At 41.3% G+C, this 20,000-nt stretch overlaps 1 protein-coding gene across 4 annotated transcripts in view; it reads right to left on the reverse strand.

Moving 5' to 3' along the window:
* Positions 1 to 20,000, reverse strand: part of foxp1b (forkhead box P1b) — a 310,010-nt gene that overhangs the window by 206,419 nt on the left and 83,591 nt on the right. Inside the window, exon 1 of one of the 4 annotated variants that reach the window (XM_017691912.2) lies at positions 15,274 to 15,345. The exons of 2 other annotated variants lie outside the window; for them this stretch is intronic. The gene's annotated coding sequence lies outside the window, so the exon portion shown is untranslated. Of the gene's footprint in view, positions 1 to 2,663; positions 2,683 to 15,273; positions 15,346 to 20,000 lie in introns of those variants that run through there. One more of the 4 variants, XM_017691913.2, reaches the window with a different exon arrangement.

Genomic DNA, 20,000 nt, shown 5'->3' on the forward strand with positions numbered 1-20,000 from the left:
TCTAAAGACGTCATTAACAACCATCAAATAAACAAACGCCGCTCAGCTCCGCCCTCTAAAGACGTCATTAACGACCATCAAATAAACAAACGCCGCTCAGCTCCGCCCTCTAAAGACGTCATTAACGACCATCAAATAAACAAACGCCGCTCAGCTCCGCCCTCTAAAGACGTCATTAACGACCATCAAATAAACAAACGCCACTCAGCTCCGCCCTCTAAAGACGTCATTAACGACCATCAAATAAACAAACGCCGCTCAGCTCCGCCCTCTAAAGACGTCATTAACGACCATCAAATAAACAAACGCCGCTCAGCTCCACCCTCTAAAGACGTCATTAACGACCATCAAATAAACAAACGCCGCTCAGCTCCGCCCTCTAAAGACGTCATTAACAACCATCAAATAAACAAACGCCGCTCAGCTCCGCCCTCTAAAGACGTCATTAACGACCATCAAATAAACAAACGCCACTCAGCTCCGCCCTCTAAAGACGTCATTAACGACCATCAAATAAACAAACGCCGCTCAGCTCCGCCCTCTAAAGACGTCATTAACGACCATCAAATAAACAAACGCCACTCAGCTCCGCCCTCTAAAGACGTCATTAACGACCATCAAATAAACAAACGCCACTCAGCTCCGCCCTCTAAAGACGTCATTAACAACCATCAAATAAACAAACGCCGCTCAGCTCCACCCTCTAAAGACGTCATTAACGACCATCAAATAAACAAACGCCGCTCAGCTCCGCCCTCTAAAGACGTCATTAACAACCATCAAATAAACAAACGCCGCTCAGCTCCGCCCTCTAAAGACGTCATTAACGACCATCAAATAAACAAACGCCACTCAGCTCCGCCCTCTAAAGACGTCATTAACGACCATCAAATAAACAAACGCCGCTCAGCTCCGCCCTCTAAAGGTGTTATAGCACTAGTCAGAAGTCAGAATTTTCACTGTTCTCCTAAGACCCATGATGTGTCTCAATAAATGAGTTTTGTTTACATGCGTTTGACTCAGGGATGAACTATAACTACTGTGCTGTAAACAAATGACTGCGAAACCTAACTACTGTGGAAGAATGCAGTCACGAGTGCAATGACGTAATTCAGTAGTGCCTGATCTCAGTTCAACAGTGGATAAATGTGCCTTAAACTTTCCTTATATACAATATAATTAAATATAATAATATAACGTGAGGCTTTATAATGGCACAGTGAAGTCTTATGATCTACAAGTGGTTTCTTATCAGTATAAAGCATAACATGCTAACTGTGATAGAATATGAGCAATTATGATACAATTGCTTACAGTAAGATTCGGTGTACTGTTACACCACTAATACACACCAATTTACACACAGACACAACCGCACACATTTAACCTCTCGAAGAGACGACTGGGTCTCAGTGATGGTAGAACGAGGTGAACATCAGTCTGATTATGCAATGATATTAAAAGGCTGGATTCCTCTCCAACATTTCAACCACTCCTGACTGTCCTTTCTCTCCCGTGAGATCACGTTACGTCTCTCTCTCTCTCTCTCTCTCTCTCTCTCTCCATCGTGCTATTAATAACAAAAACCCATAGATTCCATTTTCCCGGACAAAGATAGTAGAACAAATGAACCCATGAACGAGAGAGAGAGAGGGTGAGCGAGCAAGAGAGAGAAGAGGAGAAGAGGAAGAGAGAAAGAAAAGTAAAAGAAAGCAGAACAGAGTAGAATAGAGGAGGGAAGGAAGGAAAGAAAAAGAAAGAAGGAGAGAAGGAAATAAATAAAGAAACAAGGAAAGAAAAGAAAGAAAGAAAGAAAGAAACAGAATGATGAGAAAAAAGAGTGGACAAGAATGGAGATAGAGAGAAGAGGAAGGAGAAGCAGAGAGAGAGAGAGACAGACAGAGAGAGAGAGAAAGAAAGAAAGAATGAGGGGGAAGAAGGAGGAAAAGAGAGGGAGAGAGAGAGAGAGAGAGAAGGGGGAAACCGATTTAGAAGAAAAAGATGAGTGAACAAGAATGGAGAGAGCGAGGGAGAAGAGGAAGGCGAATGAGAGAGATAGCAGAAAAAAGAGAGAGTGGGGGAGAAGAAAAGAGGGAGAGAGCTAAAGAGAGAGTCTGCAGTTCTGACTCAGACGTGTTCCTCATCGTAAAATCTTGACCTCATTGGACGAGAAAAGAGAGACAGACGCTCTTCTAGTTGCTCGGGTTCGCACGTTTGCTACAGTGAGAGCCAGACGAAAGAATCTCTCTCTCACTCTCACACCCTCAGAGCCATGATCACTTCAGAGAGAGAGAGGGAGAGAGAGGGAGAGAGAGAGCGAGAGAGAGAGGGAGAGAGGGAGAAAGAGAGAGAGAGAATGAGAGGGAGAGGGGGAGAGGGAGAGAGAGAGAGAGAGAGAGAGAGAGAGAGGGAGAGAGAGAGGGAGAAAGAGAGAGAATGAGAGGGAGAGAGGGAGAGGGAGAGAGAGAGAGAGAGAGAGAGAGAGAGAGGGAGAAAGAGGGAGAGAGGGAGAAAGAGAGAGAGAGAGAGAGAGAGAGAGAGAGAGAGAGACAGAGAGAGAGAGAGAGAGAGAGAGAGAGAGAGAGAGAGAGAGAGAGAGAGAGAGAGAGAGAGAGAGAGAGAGAGAGAGAGAGAGAGAGAGAGAAGAGGCTACAGTAACTCACCCATGCATGACTCCAACAGTCTGCACTACAGCTGGTCCAGAAACTGACCCTAACCTTCACATTCTCAGCTCCACTGTGGCACCACTGAGTACAGAGGTGATAGAGTGTGAACAGCAGACTCACCCATACACTCACTCACCCTCACCCTCTCTCTCACTCTCTCTCTCTCTTTCTCTCTCTCTCTCTCGCAGGGACTGGAGGTATGTGGTCTAAACACAACAAAAGCCAGAGCCAGAGCCCAAGATTAAATATGCAGGAAGAGGCCCCCCTTTGCATAAACACAAACACTCAGCAAATGAAGCACTGGCACTGGCAACACCGCTGCCTGACTGGCGCGTCTTACCTGGACTGACCCTGACTGACCCCAATCAATCAGAGACAGGAGAAAAAAAAATCACCACAGTATAAAATCGCCACATTTTGGATTTAAAAGTAGTGTCGAAATACGTTGGCCTGAGTATCAACATTCCAATGACTGATTTCCTGAGTCTACATGGTACAAACCTAAATATGGCATTTTCCTGCAAACTTCAGTGGACAAATTCTGTTTATTTGCATTGAGTTCCTTTCACTGGAACCAAGGGGCCGAGCCCAACTCCTGAAAACCAACACCACACCATGATCCCCCCTCCACCAAACTTTACACTCGGCACAAGAGTCCAGTGGTGGCGCTTTACACCACTGCATTCCACGCTTTGCATTGCGCTTGGTGATGTAAGGCTTGGATGCAGCTGCTCGGCCATGGAAACCCATTCCATGAAGCTCTCTTTGCTGTTCTTGAGCTGATCTGAAGGCCACATGAAGTTTGGAGGTCTGTAGTGATTGACTCTGCAGAAAGTTGGTGACCTCTGCGCACTATGCCCCTCAGCATCCGCTGACCGCTCTGTCATTTTACGTGGCCGACCACTTCGTGGCTGAGCTGCTGTCGTTCCCAATCGCTTCCACTTTGTTATAATCCCACTGACAGTGGACTGTGGAATATTTAGTAGTGAGGAAATTTCACGACTGGACTTGCTGCACAGGTGGTGTCCGATCACAGTACCACGCTGGAATTCACTGAGCTCCTGAGAGCGACCCATTCTTTCACTAATGTCTGTAGAAGCAGTCTGCAGGCCGAGGGGCTCGGCTTTATACACCTGTGGCCATGGAAGTGACTGGAACACCTGAACTCAATGATTTCAATGGGTAAGTGAATACTTTTGGAAATATAGAGTGTGTGTCTGTGTGATATATATATATATAAATAATCACTGTCTCCTAAGTAGTAACTCCACAGGAGCAGGGACGACTCTCATCTTTCAATGCAAGTCAATGTAATGAGATTTTATTCCAAGTGATTTTAGAGCATTTCAATTGGTCCAGTCATCATGAAATTTTCACAGGACATAAAGCACAGCTGGAGTGTTGAAATGATGAAAAAAAATTACAACAATAGACACACACAAACAATGCTGTGTGAAAAAATACTAAAGGACATTATTTAAAACCACGTGGCTGGGAAATGTGTTATCATATATAATTTAAATAAATGTAAACAAGCACAGTAAAACTTAACATGAATTTCTCTTTTTCAAAAAAAGTTGATATCCTGAGAGCCAGTCTGAAGAACAAGGTTTGTTCCAGATTCCTGCTCTGTGCCCAAAGCCATGAAGTACGGATTAGCCAAACCAGATACTGGGCAATAACTACAACTCTTACTGTTTGGAAAGAGTGAAACAGAAACACTGACATACATAAAATCATTCCTTACTGTATTAATGTTCTGTCAACAATCGCGCTGTGTTATGTAGCTAATTGGTATTTGTCTTATTTGCTGAAATTCAACCCGAAAGAAAAGCGTTTCCACGTTAAAGGCAATTTTATAGCGAATGGGAAAAATAAGCCTGCAAAAAATTAATGAATACATCAGAATGTATTTATTACCTCTAATAATTCAAAAACATTACTTTCATTGTGTTACTATATTAAGTGGCCAAGCTATGCGTACAGAGGAAAGTGGGATAAACCTAATAAACACAGTTTATAAACGACTGCACTCGTTCATCTCTCTCCTGGAGGAGAAGTTGGAGAAAGGCTGAGAGTCCAACAAGGAATACCTCACCAGAGAGAAAGACAGAAAGAGCAGAAACACAGACAGAGAGACAGAGATAGATAGAGAGGTAGATACAGAGAGAGAGAGAGAGAGAGGTAGAGGAAAATAAAGAATGAAGAAGTAAAAACGAAAGATGGAGAAAAAGTAAAGAATAAGAGAGACAAATTGGGAGTGAGACAGTGGAAGACAGAAAGAGAGAGAAAACAGAGATGGCAAAAGAATAAGCAATTTAGTGAGAAAGAAAGATGAAAAAAGAGAGAGAACTGTCAGATGGATAAAGTAGGAGAGAAAGGAGGGAAAAAGGGAAAGAGAGTGAGAGAGAGAGACAGACGGGTCCTCCTGAAAATAAACAGGGTGTTGTGTTTCAAAGGCGAGGGGGGACACAGGCATTCCATTGTTCAAGCCAATTATCAGAGGAAAATAATAACAACAGATGGTCTCACAAAGGCCAAAGAAGGAGTGAGTGAGGAGAGGAGAGCTGCAGAGCAGATGATGAAATGTGAGAGTGAAGGATCTGGGAGGGGGTCAAGATTGACTCCACCGTCGTGCAGCTCTATACACCAGATGTGGACTTCTGTAACGGACACTTAAACGCATGTGTGTCCCTCACAAACAACATCAACATCACCAGCATTTCAGTGTCCTTCAAGATGCTCTAGTGCGGTTAAAGAGCAGGATCTGGGCTCTGGCTGCATTTCTCCACATTTACAACAGAACGTGACGATTTAAGGAACTACACAATGAGAGAAGATGGATTTATTATTATAAATAATTATTAACAACCATCAAATAAACAAACGCCGCTCAGCTCCGCCCTCTAAAGACGTCATTAACAACCATCAAATAAACAAACGCCGCTCAGCTCCGCCCTCTAAAGACGTCATTAACAACCATCAAATAAACAAACGCCGCTCAGCTCGGCCCTCTAAAGGCGTCATTAACAACCATCAAATAAACAAACGCCACTCAGCTCCGCCCTCTAAAGACGTCATTAACGACCATCAAATAAACAAACGCCGCTCAGCTCCGCCCTCTAAAGACGTCATTAACGACCATGAAATAAACAAACGCCGCTCAGCTCCGCCCTCTAAAGACGTCATTAACAACCATCAAATAAACAAACGCCGGTCAGCTCCGCCCTCTAAAGACGTCATTAACAACCATCAAATAAACAAACGCCGCTCAGCTCCGCCCTCTAAAGGCGTCATTAACAACCATCAAATAAACAAACGCCACTCAGCTCCGCCCTCTAAAGGCGTTATTAACAACCATCAAATAAACAAACGCCACTCAGCTCCGCCCTCTAAAGACGTCATTAACGACCATCAAATAAACAAACGCCGCTCAGCTCCGCCCTCTAAAGACGTCATTAACGACCATCAAATAAACAAACGCCGCTCAGCTCGGCCCTCTAAAGGCGTCATTAACAACCATCAAATAAACAAACGCCGCTCAGCTCCGCCCTCTAAAGACGTCATTAACAACCATCAAATGAACAAACGCCGCTCAGCTCCGCCCTCTAAAGACGTCATTAACGACCATCAAATAAACAAACGCCGCTCAGCTCCGCCCTCTAAAGACGTCATTAACGACCATCAAATAAACGTTACTCACTGCCGCCCTCTAAAGGTGAGATCTGATAATTATCAATAAGTAAAATACTCTGTAACTACAACTTTTAAACTATATTTCATTGTTGTACATCATGGTTATAATTATTATTAGCAGCTTTGTAGGTGCTTAAAAGCATTACATTAATATATTTTATTTTTTATAGATGTATGTTTTTATAAAACAGTAACTGAGCTTTATATAAAACGTATGAAAGCGCAACTGAATACTGTATTTCTATTATTATGATGCTAGAGTATTTACGATTTTCAGTTGAAAGTTTAACCACAAAAAGCTCATTTTTCCCCTCTTGTCTCTGTTTTGTTTAGGTACAAGCAGTACACTGTATATTTTCTCAGTGCATGACTGCAGGGCTAAAACTGTGGCGCGAGAGAAAACCCTGCGATTCTGCATCCACTGAGAGACGTGCCATATCACTGCTCGACTGACAGCCGGAGCATGCGTGCCTTGAAGGGGAGGGCGGATCTTCCTCCAGCCTAAAAAACAAGACGCATTCTCAGTGTGCCCCTGTCAGGAATGGGAGATGTCTTCAGACAGCGGCACAAAAGATCGGCCCTTTATTTTCAGATGAGAGAAAAGCAAAGGCAGAAAAAAAAGTTTTTGTTTCATTAGCTCAAGACTAAAGCGTAATTATCTCCCAATGGACATTAATCACCAGCACTAGGGCAGGAGAACTTAAAGCGCTTTCCTTCTCACTCATCTGAGAAGCTCTCATTTCTTTCTCTTTTTCCTAACAGCTGTGTTTTTTTTCTTCTACCCCCTTCAGACAAGATTAGCCAATCGAATAATGGCAGAGGGTCGTGGAAGCAGGAGGAAAAGTTGAAGCATCATGTCTACTCTAGAGCTTTAAACAGAATGCTATCTGCTCTTATATTCTCACACTTGGCAGGGAAATGGTTTCCTCTGTGGTCGTCTGCCATCTCTCCAATGTGGGAGGTGGAGGGGTGGAGGGGTGGGGGGGGTAGAGCTTTTACTATATAGGTTTAGAGGGAGGCACAAGGCTTTCGGAATCATATCGGCATCAGCACATAAATTCCTATTAGCATAGGACAGATGATTACATTAGAATGATATATATATATATATATATATATATATCACACACACACTACCGTTATGGTCTTTACCCTGTAAACAAATATCTACATCTGACCGCACAGTGGAAGAAGAATGAACTGAATCGTCCCTGAAACATCCCTGACTCAGCCATTCAGCTAAAGAGGATAACCTTGCTGTGTTTTATTCGCTGCACTACCTGCTGCTCTTTGTGGGATACTAGTAAATAGATTATGACAAACCTCATACTTTAAGAATACCACCGAATATACCACCACAATTCCCATCAGTGCATCCCTGTAAATGTCTTTACACCTGGCATAATGGGCCCATTCCAGTAATGAAAGAGGTAGAGGGGAGCTGATAAACTGTACAGCAACAGACGGCCTACAGTCTCTAACTGTATTTGTACAGCTGTATAGTGCATCTATATGGAAGCCCAATAAGTATGACTAGTTTCTAATGGATTTCCGTAAGTTGTACAACTTTCTGCACAAATTTCCAAATATTGGAAAATAAATAAAACATAAAATGTGGATTTTAAAATGTATGTTTTACTAATAAATTAAATGCATATAAATAGAAAATATGCATTAAAATTTGCAGAGAGCTCGTTTCCTGAAGATGTGTTAACCATTTTCACTGTCCAAACATGATCCAGACAGGGCTTGTAATTAGAGAATTAAGGTACTTTAAGGTCCACCCATGGCACAAACACAGCTTGTACAGTCTCCATAGAAAAGCACTGACCAATAGCGTTGGATGAGCCTAAGCTCACCATTCCTATTGCCAAGTGTTGGCTAGAGGGGTATAAACCATCCCCAGCAATGGACTGTGGACATCTAGTTAAGTGATTCTTCTTCAGCTGCTAACTGCCACTGCAGCGAGCTGAGAACAAGAGTAATTAAGCATGTTGAGAGAGACCAAATCAGGTTGAACGCAAACAGAAGGTTTTTTTAAGTGTGCATAGTAGTTCGAATGGCTAACAACTGCTTGAAGGTGCTTGTAATGTACGCCCCCCCCCCCCCTTCTTAAATGACAAACTCCCTCAAGGGCTGGGCGCGAAAGCAATGAGAAAGCCCTCAATTTAATTAGCTTATAAAAATAATTGCCATTAGCACAATCTTGCATTGGGAAAAAATGGTTTGGAGCAGTACGTTGAGAAAGAGAGAAGGGGGGGGCAAAATGTCTCACTTCTGGAACTGGGTGAAGACAAAGAAGCAGAGAATAAGGGAGGCTCGTGGGCCAAACGTCCGCATTGTGCGGCGACACTGAGGTCGAGTTAATTAGACTATTGTCATTTTAATCAGGCCAGATCCTCGGCCAGCCGTTCCTCAAAGAGCCAGTGTGCGCTTTAAACGGCACGCTTAAAGCCCCTTGAAGGGGGCTCCGAGTTATAGTGTGTATGAGTGCGAGTGTGTGTGTGTGTGTGTGTGTGTGTGTGTGTGTGTGTGTGTGTGTGTGTGTGTGTGTGTTTAGTGTACGCTGGTGCTTCCACGGCCTTGCTCCACTAATGAGCCACACCACGGAAACAAAGCCCCCGAAGTATCACCAGCGGAAACCCCTCTCCATCTCCCTGCTCAATTCTCTGTTCATCTGAAAATAATTTAAATATCACATAGTCGAAATCATTTGCTTCTCCCTGGCTATCTAACGCTGAATAGCAAGTCTTTCATGTTGCCTTTATTATGGTTTTAAACCAGCATTAAAATTCAGTAATATCATTAAATGTGACCATATTTATTACAGGGGCTATCATTTTAGCTGAAGCAATGTATTGTTTTCAGATGACTATGAATATTTAATTTTGGCAATACATTGTTATGCAAAAATAAAATATGCAGTCAATTTGGAGAATATGGGAGCTGGAAGAACGCAGATTAATAAATCCAGGCCACACATCGGAAGAAGGGAATTTCACAGACTAAATGAAATGTGAAGAAGAACCACTTAACTGTCAAAAATAGCATGACTGCAGCATATACACACACACACACACACACACACACACACACACACACACACACACACACACACAGTCACTGTCCAAAGAAAAAAATTACCAAAAAAAAAATGTTAAAAGAGGATGATCAAAGGAAAGATCCATCACTCATGAAATTTTGACCCAACATACAGGACAGCTGGCATTTTCAAACGGTGTGTAAGAGAAATGGATACGGTCACTAAAGTCCATAGTCCAAACCATGTATCTCCATTTTTAGCAATTTTTTCCCTACATAATTTCAACACACCAGCGGTCCTTCACGTTATATGAAAATGTCATGAGGAATGGACCAATAAAAAATTCTCCAAAATCACTTGGAATAAAATCCCTTTACATGAACACTGAAAGATAAGAAAGATTCAGTTTGTTACTGTTTTGGAGACACTTGCTTTTCCTTGGACAGTGACGACATACGACAAGGTTAGGTTCCAACAGTGGCAACAGTAACGGCCTCTACTCTTCTGGGAAGGCTTTACGGAATATGTTGGAACATTGTTGTGAGGATTTGATTGCAATCAGCCACAAAACCATCAGTCACTTCAGGTACTAATGTTGGATGATCAGTTCTGGATTAGTTCTCATTCCAAAGGTACTGGATCGAGCTCCATTACTCCAAAGGACACAGCTCCACAGCCTAGTGCTGGGGGGCTTCGTTTCCCTCTCTAACCAATACTCACCATTGGGCACGGTGACCTTAGGCTATGTAGCTGCTCCAGAGCATCTCATTCTACTCAACAGTGATTGTACACATGTATCAGCATGCAAGTGGCCGGAATTACTAATAATGAAAGGCGTGTCTGGATACTTTTGGACACATATCCTAGCCCAAAATGCCAGATGTTTACAATTTTATGAAGATATAAAGAAATAATTTGCTCATTTCTTTGTTTCTTTATTTCATAAAAAAGTAGAGCTGTAGCAGTTTGAGCTGTTGGGCAGGTTATCGCTCTGCTAGAAACCTCAAGTCATCTTTTGAGGCCAGACAGTGTTATTTTAGAATTCAGCTGGAGAGGAAACCCTTAAACTTCCCTCAGCGGGGCCCTAAGACCCAGAAGATCTGAAAAACATCTCATTCATTTTTTACCCCTATATACGAGTCCTGACGAAAGACTAATGGCTCCAGACTAACTCGGGACTTGCCCGTGTCTATTTATCAGACTGTTAACAGTTCCATCGGTTTAACGCTCTCCTCCCACCACATCAATATTTAAGGGAGTGTTAATATTAATTTGATCAGAAATTAACATCACTCAATTATTCAAGGGATACAAATCAATTATTCAATATAAAAGAACGATCAGCTGATGAGAGTCAGAGAGTTGGTCAGCTGAGACTTCCTGAAAGAGCCAAAGATATATTTAGTCTGGATGTGCGCATGAAATATCATTCCACTCTGGTCTACTATCCTGTCATTACTGGCTTACGCAAGCAACTTCAAAAAGCCCAAACCAAACATGCTATAAACTAGTGTCCAATGGTTTAATGACCTCATTTCCAATAATATCCAAGAATCTTTAAACAAATGAGACAAGAATGGATAGTTTTGTGTGCTGTGGTACTAAAAGAGAGACTTCGGCTTCTGTCTTTGCCTCTATGCATCATAGACATCACACATTCGAAACTAAGAGTGTTTGTTCAATTCTCTGATATTTACACGGGACTAACAAACTCTGGATAGCCTAATGCACACTGTGCATCGCTGAATATAAAATGAAAATAACCGAAAAAATGTTGAGGGTATTTCAATATCTCCAAGTTTAAAACTACACTTTGTGTGCCTGGCTACTACTCCTGCTTGTCGCATGCAGCGGCTGTAAAATACGACACTGATTTAATACCAGAACACAATGCAACCAAAGCGGTGTGGTAGAGAAACGACACACTCCATCCTTTCTTCTTTACATCGTTTGACAGCAGCTGCCTTTTACGCTGTGTGGGCATTTCATGATCAATAGAAATGGACCAAAATGGTCTGTGATTAAGTTGTGCTACATTATCTTGCGTTGTAAGTTAAGAATGTTTTCGCTTTCCATAAAGTTGGCATTTTGGACTTGATAGTTAGGCCAGCGACAGTATGCAAGAAACTGAGTATGTGGTCAAGGCAGTGACCACTGCATCCCAGACTGGGAAGGTATACTTTGATCATATCGTCCACCCTTATGCTGCATTTACATTATGACGGTACAAGGACGAGGGCAAAACAGGCTTTCCAGGTTTTTGAATGAAAAGTAAAAGTCAGCCATTGTAACGGTCAGCGGTACTGTCGAGGTCAACTGTCCGAACTTTTCCAGACAGCCGGAGTGGCGCAATAACCTGAATGTCGATTGTTTACAAACAAACAAAAATGCATTTTAGCGTGTTTAAAATCTTTTCAGGACAAAGCAGAGTCCAAGACCGTCACCCTGCCCTGAAAACGCATGTTATTCCAGTAATTCTATCGCCATGGCAACATATACAAGACCGCATGCTGCTGTAGGTCACATACCGTGGCTGATTTTTTCAAGATCAACAACATGTAAACATAGCATTACAGTGCATGTCTCCTACAGAGATGGTGGTATATCCGACTCTTTTGTTCTAACACACAAATTAATCACTTCATCTAGAATCACTTTAGAATAAAACATGCCAACAATCACTCACACGTACTTATAATATGCCATTTCTCTCAAAATGAACAGATGCTAGACATCCAACCACTCCAGCACAAAAGCTTTACAGCAGAACTCATTTTGAATCTTCGCTCAACCACATCTTTTCATCGCTTGATTAGAATTTTTTCTGTGCAGCGTGGGGTGAAAAACGGAGGGGAGATGAATATAGATATTTCATTCGGATTTAAAGTTGAGACAGATAACCAATTAATCAGGCAGCTGGACAATGACACTAGCTAAATTTAAACAGTGTCCTGTGCCAGTTCTCGCCTTTAAATTATTCATTGCTTCCCAGTTATTGCGCAGCATATAGAACAGAATTAAAATTAAAAATCGCTGATTCCCCCTAATTACACCTCTCATTGATACTCACTACACGTCACGGATTGCTAGAGTAATCTCTCTCTCTCTCTCTCTCTCTCTCTCTCTCTCTCTTTCCGCTGTAAACCCCCTCAGAATGTGTCTCCAGCACCCCCCCCCCACCGCAATGGTTTGTTCCTTTACAGATGTTACCTCTCACTCCATCTCCCTTCCCTTGCTCTCTCTCACTCACACTCTCTCCCTCCTCGTAAGTCACCGCTCTGTCTCTCAATTTATTCCCCCTTTTTCCCCTCTGTCTCTTTTCTCTGCCTTGGTGCCTCCTCCCTTCCCTGTCAAACGCAGGAGGAACGGTCTGTTTTCTTTGGGTGCGACATGCATTACTGTGTGAGAGAGGAGACTTTAAATAAACATCTGCCCAGCACGTCTACAATAGAACCCATTGTTTTTAAAAGTCGAGAGAAATGATGAGGTTTGGAAGGCCATGGTCAATAGTATCGCACTCACAGGCCACAGCGAGAGGCTAATCAGGCTCCCATGTGCAAACCTGAACCTTTACACTGTCAACCTGGCAAGAGACTCAGAATTAACGGCATTCAGCAACAGCTTGGGTCTAAACAGCACGGCTCACATTTCTTACGTCAACTACTTCAAACTAATTTATCTGAACATGACCAACATCTTTGCTTGTAAAAACACATCAGAGCAAATTCATACAAACACAAACAGAGTCTAAACAAACAAACAAACAAACAAATAAAAGGAAATATTAAATAATAAACATAATAAAAATCGTTTTTATAATGCCCACAGTCATGCACTGAAAAATCACTTTTTGCATTACTGTTTTGATATTTGTTCTAATATTACTGGCCACACTACAGTGAAATATATGTGTGTGTGTGTGTGTGTGTGTGTGTGTGTGTGTGTATATATATATATATATATATATATATATATATACATACATACATACATACATACATACATACAGGGTGGGCCATTTATATGGATACACCCAAATAAAATGGGAAAGGTTGGTGATATTAACTTCCTGTTTGAGGCACATTAGTATCTGGGAGGGGGAAAACTTTTCAAGATGGGTGTTGACCATGGTGGCCATTCTGAAGTCGGCCATTTTGGATCCCACTTTAGTTTTTTTCGATGGGAAGAGGGTCGTGTGACACGTCAAACTGATTGAGAATTTCACAAGAAAAACACTGGTGTGCTTGGTTTTAACGTAACTCTATTCTTTCATGAGTTATTTACAAGTTTCTGACCACTTATAAAATGTGGATCGTCAGTGCAGCCTCTTCTCCCGCTCTTCACACACTGAGAGCAACACTGCAGAAGAAAAGCTGGAACAGGCTTCCAGTATCCGTAGTTTCAGGTGCTGCGCATCTCGTATCTTCACAGCATAGACAATTGCCTTCAGATGACCCCAAAGATAAAAGTCTAAGGGGGTCAGATCACGAGACCTTGGGGGCCATTTTACTGGCCCACGACGACTAATCCACTTTCCAGGAAACCGTTCATCTAGGAATGCTCGGACCTGACACCCATAATGTGTTGGTGCACCATCTTGCTGGAAAAATTCAGGGAACGTGCCAGCTTCCAAAGTGGAAAGCTTCCAATAATGTGCCACAAACAGGAAGTTAATATCACCAACCATTCCCATTTTATTTGGGTGTATCCATATAAATGGCCCACCCTATATATATATATATATATGTGTGTGTGTGTGTGTGTGTGTGTGTGTGTGTATAAATTAAGTAAATAAAAAAAAAAAAAGCTGTTCAATAACTTTTTTCCAATAATTCAGCTTGTTTAAATACCATATAACATCAGACTAAATGCATACAAACACTAATGCATGACAGGTTTACAAAACAGTAGCGTTCACAATGCCCACTCAGCTGCGCAGACGCAAAGAGAAGCTCGAAAACGGTTAAAACAAAACACTGAAATGCATAAAATGACACCTTTTTTGCATTATTGCTTTTATATTTACTCTAATATTTAAATACGTCAGCATTTCCATTAGCTTGTAAAGCAAGACCAGCAGATAAAAAAAAATGCCGGACACAGCGTAAAAATCTTCATCATAAGTGGAATGAAATCCTGTTACAATGGAGAAGAGACTGCTTTAATGGGGTGGAGACACTCCATACCCCAGTTACAGAAGTTCTGCTAAGGTAGCCCAACAAGTTCTGCACACCAACATCTAAAGCTGCTGTTTAGTTTCACGTCTAATGCAACAAAGTACACATACGCAAAATCGCCTCTGTAAGGAATGCAGGACTTCTGCTGAAATAAAATGATATCATTGTTGAAATGTAGCCAAAAGCCAAGCTAGGGACAGTAGCTATGATCAGAAGTTGTCTCCATGGACTTTATTTGAGCATTTACAGGCGAACGTGGTCTGAAATGCTCTCTGCTTTTCTGTGGGTAAGCAGTTCAGGTTTGCCGCTCACGCCGCGTCACTCCAGTTTAAAGCTGGAGAAGCTTTAAGATCGAACGCACAGCAACGTACAGAGACATTTTACATAGTAGCAATTCTGAACACAGCCATAAAATAAAACATTAGCAGCCATATGGACATCATACAGGTTCCTAAAGGGTTCTTGGCAAAGTTGTAAGAAACCTTTAAACGGATATAGAACCGTAACATTATGTGGAGGTTCTTTACACTTTACAAACTCATTCATGCATCTCGTCCACAAAATTGGTTCTCTAACGAACCAGCCAGAAGAGACTGGTCCATGGCGTTGTGCCGATTCTTTTCATACGGTAAACTCTGCCAGTGAAGTCAGCAGATTAGACGTGAACTAATGCTCTATGAAGGAAACTTACCGAGACGTACGGTCAGACAAAGTAAGCTGTTCTTTTCTCACTACGGCTAACGAGCTGCGGGAAGATCTCCAACACCAGGCTCTGTTTCCAGTTCTCCTGCCTCTTCCAACCCATCTACACCAACAAATAACACTGCATGCAAAGCAGCTGCGTCAAATTGTTTTGGGGTCATATTTGAATATTTAAATAGTTCACTTTAGATGGAGATATTTGCTACCAATTTCCATACATGCGTGAGCTACACACTGCCTGATAGCGGTTTGTGTGCTCTGCACCCCCCACCCCCCACCCCCCACCCCACCCCTTCAACATTTACACACACAAATACCAGAGACACATAATATCCAGATTAAATCAAGCGATCATCTGTTTCCTGTTGAAAGTGTTGGTCAGTTAAACCCGCATGTCCACTCCCACCAGTTGTTTGTGCTGCAGAGCCCACCTACACAGATGGCACTTTACCAAGTGTAACTATGTTGATATGAAATTTACATAGACTAACTGTAATGCTTGTTGTACTGGTATAGAAAAACAAGTCCCGCTCAGAGTGGAGAAGCAACTCAAAATGATTCTTGAATGGCACATCTGTAACAGCAACATGCCACACTGGCCCATGGAGTCAACTCAAAAGGGATCTCCATTGTTTTTATTATTATTATTATTTATTTATTTATTTATTTTAAGTTTAATTTACAGCATCTCTGCATTTTGGTCGCCTGGCTCAAATTTTGTTGCAGCTGAAAAGTTTGGAATGTGTGTTTTCAGTAATATAAAACTAATCTATCAGCAGAAAAATGCATACGATTATTCTAATGTGGTCTTCCTGCAATTATTAGGATAGGACTGTAACTGAAGACTAAGAAATATTAAATGTGTTAGAAAACCACTGTACACACTGAGAATGTCCAGAATTCATTACATTTCAAAAATGGAGAGCAAATCTCAAAACAAATCACTTGAGACAAAATGCAAACAGTAAATTATGCATCATTTAATAAATTACCATTCAGAGAATTCTTGGAATACTGGTCAAAACATCTAAAAATATCTTTTAGCAAATACTTTTGGATATTTAACCCACACAGTGTAATTTACTATTGCATATAAATGAACAAAAGTTGTTGCAGACACAGCAAGTGATTCCACACATTTGAATATAAATTATAATAATAATAATAATAATAATAAAGCCTGACGCCCCAGTTTGCGTTGCTTGAGTGGCTTGTTAAGATGATGCGAACCCGCTGTTCTTTTCAGTTAGGCCATCCCACACAATTTGCTTATGGGAATGGAAGAGATGGTCAGATTAAACTGGACAAGACAGAGTTAACGATAGGGCTGGCCTAACGTCCTCAGGCCTGTACAGCAGGGGAGGGAGGAGGTGGGGGTGAGAGGAGAGATGGTTTTGCATGCAAAGAGACGGACAGAGTGAGAGAGGCTTTGATCTTTGGGCTTTGAGAGGGAGATTCTGACTCTGCGTTGTCTGTCTGTCTTTTAAAAAAAAGGAGAGCTGCATATGTTAAAAGAAACGACAGAAAGAAATATATGGACCTCGTCTGAGTGAGTCTCTCAAAAGCGGAGCGGTAGGAGATGCTGCTGTCCACATGTGATTCCATCCACAATGTGGATCAAAGAACGTTTCAGCTGAAACTAGTGCCTGACCGATATATCATCTGGGCCTATTATTGGGGAATTCCTTCGAGTTTTTAAAGGATTCTGCATAATTCAACGGTTCAGATGTAAACAGAGTCTTTTAGAGTGGCTTGATGTGAAACTGTTCTTTGTAGAGAAACTTACAGACTCCGATTTCTTTACAGTGGTGGTGATAGGAACCAGGCGTCTCAATGTCTGCAACACAAATATAGCCGTTTCATTCACTATCCAAACCACCAGTGATTCTACAGTGTTCTCTGAGTTTTTGCATGTAATGTTGATGATGGTACAACGAGTACTGTACAATATGTTTACTTCTACTCAAGTTTATCTGTGAGGAAAGTTTGATCGTATTATCATCGATAACATTCACTACCATGCCATTAACATTTATTTACCAATTCAATTCTTGAGTGTAATTTTATTCCACTTCAGACCAGCTGCCCACGCCTCAGCTACCACCAACCTCCTTGGATGAGCTGCCCACCCTACCCTGATGTTCTCATAGACTCCTAGTTATTCCTAATACCAATATTACTGCTATTAATATTAGTAGTATAATCACTTGTAGGTAGTTTGACCAGAGGAGAACGGGTCCCCCCTGGTGAGCCTGGTTCCTCCCAAGGTTTCTTCCTCAGTTCTGAGGGAGTGTTTCCTTGCCACTGTTGCCCCTGGCTTGCCCACTGGGGGGTTTCTGTACATTCTTACAGTCCTGTGGAAACTTTGTCTTTTCTGAAATCCTGTAAAGCTGCTTTGTGACAACATCCGTTGTAAAAAGCGCTATACAAATAAATTTGATTTGATTTGATATTCCGTTACCGTGGCAACTTCTGAGGTTTATCTTTATTCATTTATTTATTTATTTGACCAAGACTGAATCAAAGAGAGACAAACGGCGCTTAACGGACTTCACATGTCAAACATCATGCTGCCAGTTCCAGATCAGGAAGATCGGTGCACAATAATGAACAGGTGACATGCTGCATGTTATACCGCTGGTAAACTGGACGGGACAGTAATATAAGGTTTGTTGTATTGGCTCTGGACTCCAGCACATTCGATTTGAAATGAAACAATGCTTATAAGCTTGCTGTTCCACTGGCACCTCAGCTGTTTCTTTGCCAGCTGTGCAATGTTGCATCATTATTCTGTGCAGAACAGAGCTAAAAAAAGGTCTAGTGCTGATTCTGGATGCCGCATTTGCATCTGTTGCTGTTGTCTCTCAACATGTGGGCCAAAGATGTGTCAATGCCAGTAAAGCAGATCATAGTGAAGCTGAAAAAGCAGAATAAATCTAGCACAGATACAGCCAAAACAATATGTGTGGCAAAATCAACTGTTTTGTACATTAAGAAGGAAGAACACAATGGCACAATGGTGAGCTTGGTAGTCCATAATCTCCAACCACGTCCAACCAGATCCTCAGTACAAAAGACCACAGCAGTGAATGACCCGAAATCAAGAACACTACGCAGAACGTACAGAGAGCTCAACGCTAGGGGTCTGAAAGTATGTATAGACCAGCCCAGAGTCCAAACCTCAATGCCATTTAAACCCCTAACAGGCCATGGATTGCCAGCTGGCCCAAGGAGTTATAACCTAAGAATAGCTCAACCAGTCTGCATTGAAGTCCCTGTAGTTACTGAACATAGTAACTATATATAATAAGTATATAATAAGCCTGGGATTTCAATGGGGTGATGTGTTTGGCATTACTTTCTAAACGCAAAACCAACTTCTAAGACTGAACTTTGGAGGTATGGCTGCAGATTTCTTTGGGAAAAGAATAGAAGCTGTATCAAAGGTAAAAACAACATACGTTAAATATTTTAAATTTTGATTTTATATGTAATTTGGTGACGTTTCTGTGGAATTTATATTTTTTGCTTTTTTTCCTGACATTGAATAATAATTAAGTTGTGCTTAATGGCCACGTTGACTGGAAATTAAATACCTGAAGGCTGGTTTCTGACCAACACGGAAGACTTTACCACAAAATACAAACCACTGCAAAGCCTCGTAAACAGAAAATCTACTAAAAGTACATTAAAAGAGTCCTGGGATAAAGTCTTACAGACAGATGATTAACCTGAAGCAGAGTGATGCGATCAAGAAGGTCTACAGAAAAGAAACCGCTCATAATGCAAAGCCTATCATCTCATCTGTGAAACATAATGAGCGGTATGAGGTGGTGGTGCTGTGGCTGCCAGAACAGGTTCCCTCTTCTCTATCGATGATGTGACTGACAGCGAGCAGGAACAGGATGAATTCCGAAGCGAACAGAGGAACCTTACTGGCTCACATCCAACCAAATCCTCAAATACTCAGGTGATTGTACTTTGTTACTGTAGTTAAGCATTCTTTTGATACATTTGTACTTTACACAAGTATGACTGGAATTGAGTACTTTTACTCAATTACACTTTACAAAGAAAAACATACTTCTTACTCTTTCATTTTTAATTAAGGTATTACATGTTACAAATCTCAAATAAAAGGTTATTTTGAAACATTTCTCTTCATAATCAGTAAAGTTCCAGCACATTATAGAATTATTTGAATTAAAATAATTTTATAACAGTGGAAAAATATTTTTTTACACAGTTAGACTTGGAACCGCTGAAGGCGAAAGAGAATGACCAGCAACAAGATGAATGGATGCATTCATAATAATAATAATAATAATAATAATAATAATAATAACAACAACAGCAACAATGCTGATGTCATCACACCACCACATCATACAGCACCTAAAAAGAAAATTTTTTATTTTCTGTTATGATTTTTTTTACTTTGTTTATTTATGTACAATTGCAGATACTTTTTTACTTCCAAGAAGGATTTTTGGCTCCATATTTCCAATTTAATTCACTATGGCTTTAAAACAGGGCCTATACTTTCACTTAACAGTTGCTCTGCACTTTTTGTCCACCCCTGAAAACAAGTGGCCAGTCCAGAAACAGGCATGTTCTTGATGGGCAAAACACAAACTGAACTCCACTGATCAAGACTGAAATTAAAAAGCCACCAAACCAAACAAAAAATGAAAAATAACTATTACAGGTGAGACG

Source organism: Pygocentrus nattereri, chromosome 26 (genome assembly GCF_015220715.1).
Source record: "Pygocentrus nattereri isolate fPygNat1 chromosome 26, fPygNat1.pri, whole genome shotgun sequence".
NCBI classification, from domain to species: domain Eukaryota; kingdom Metazoa; phylum Chordata; class Actinopteri; order Characiformes; family Serrasalmidae; genus Pygocentrus; species Pygocentrus nattereri.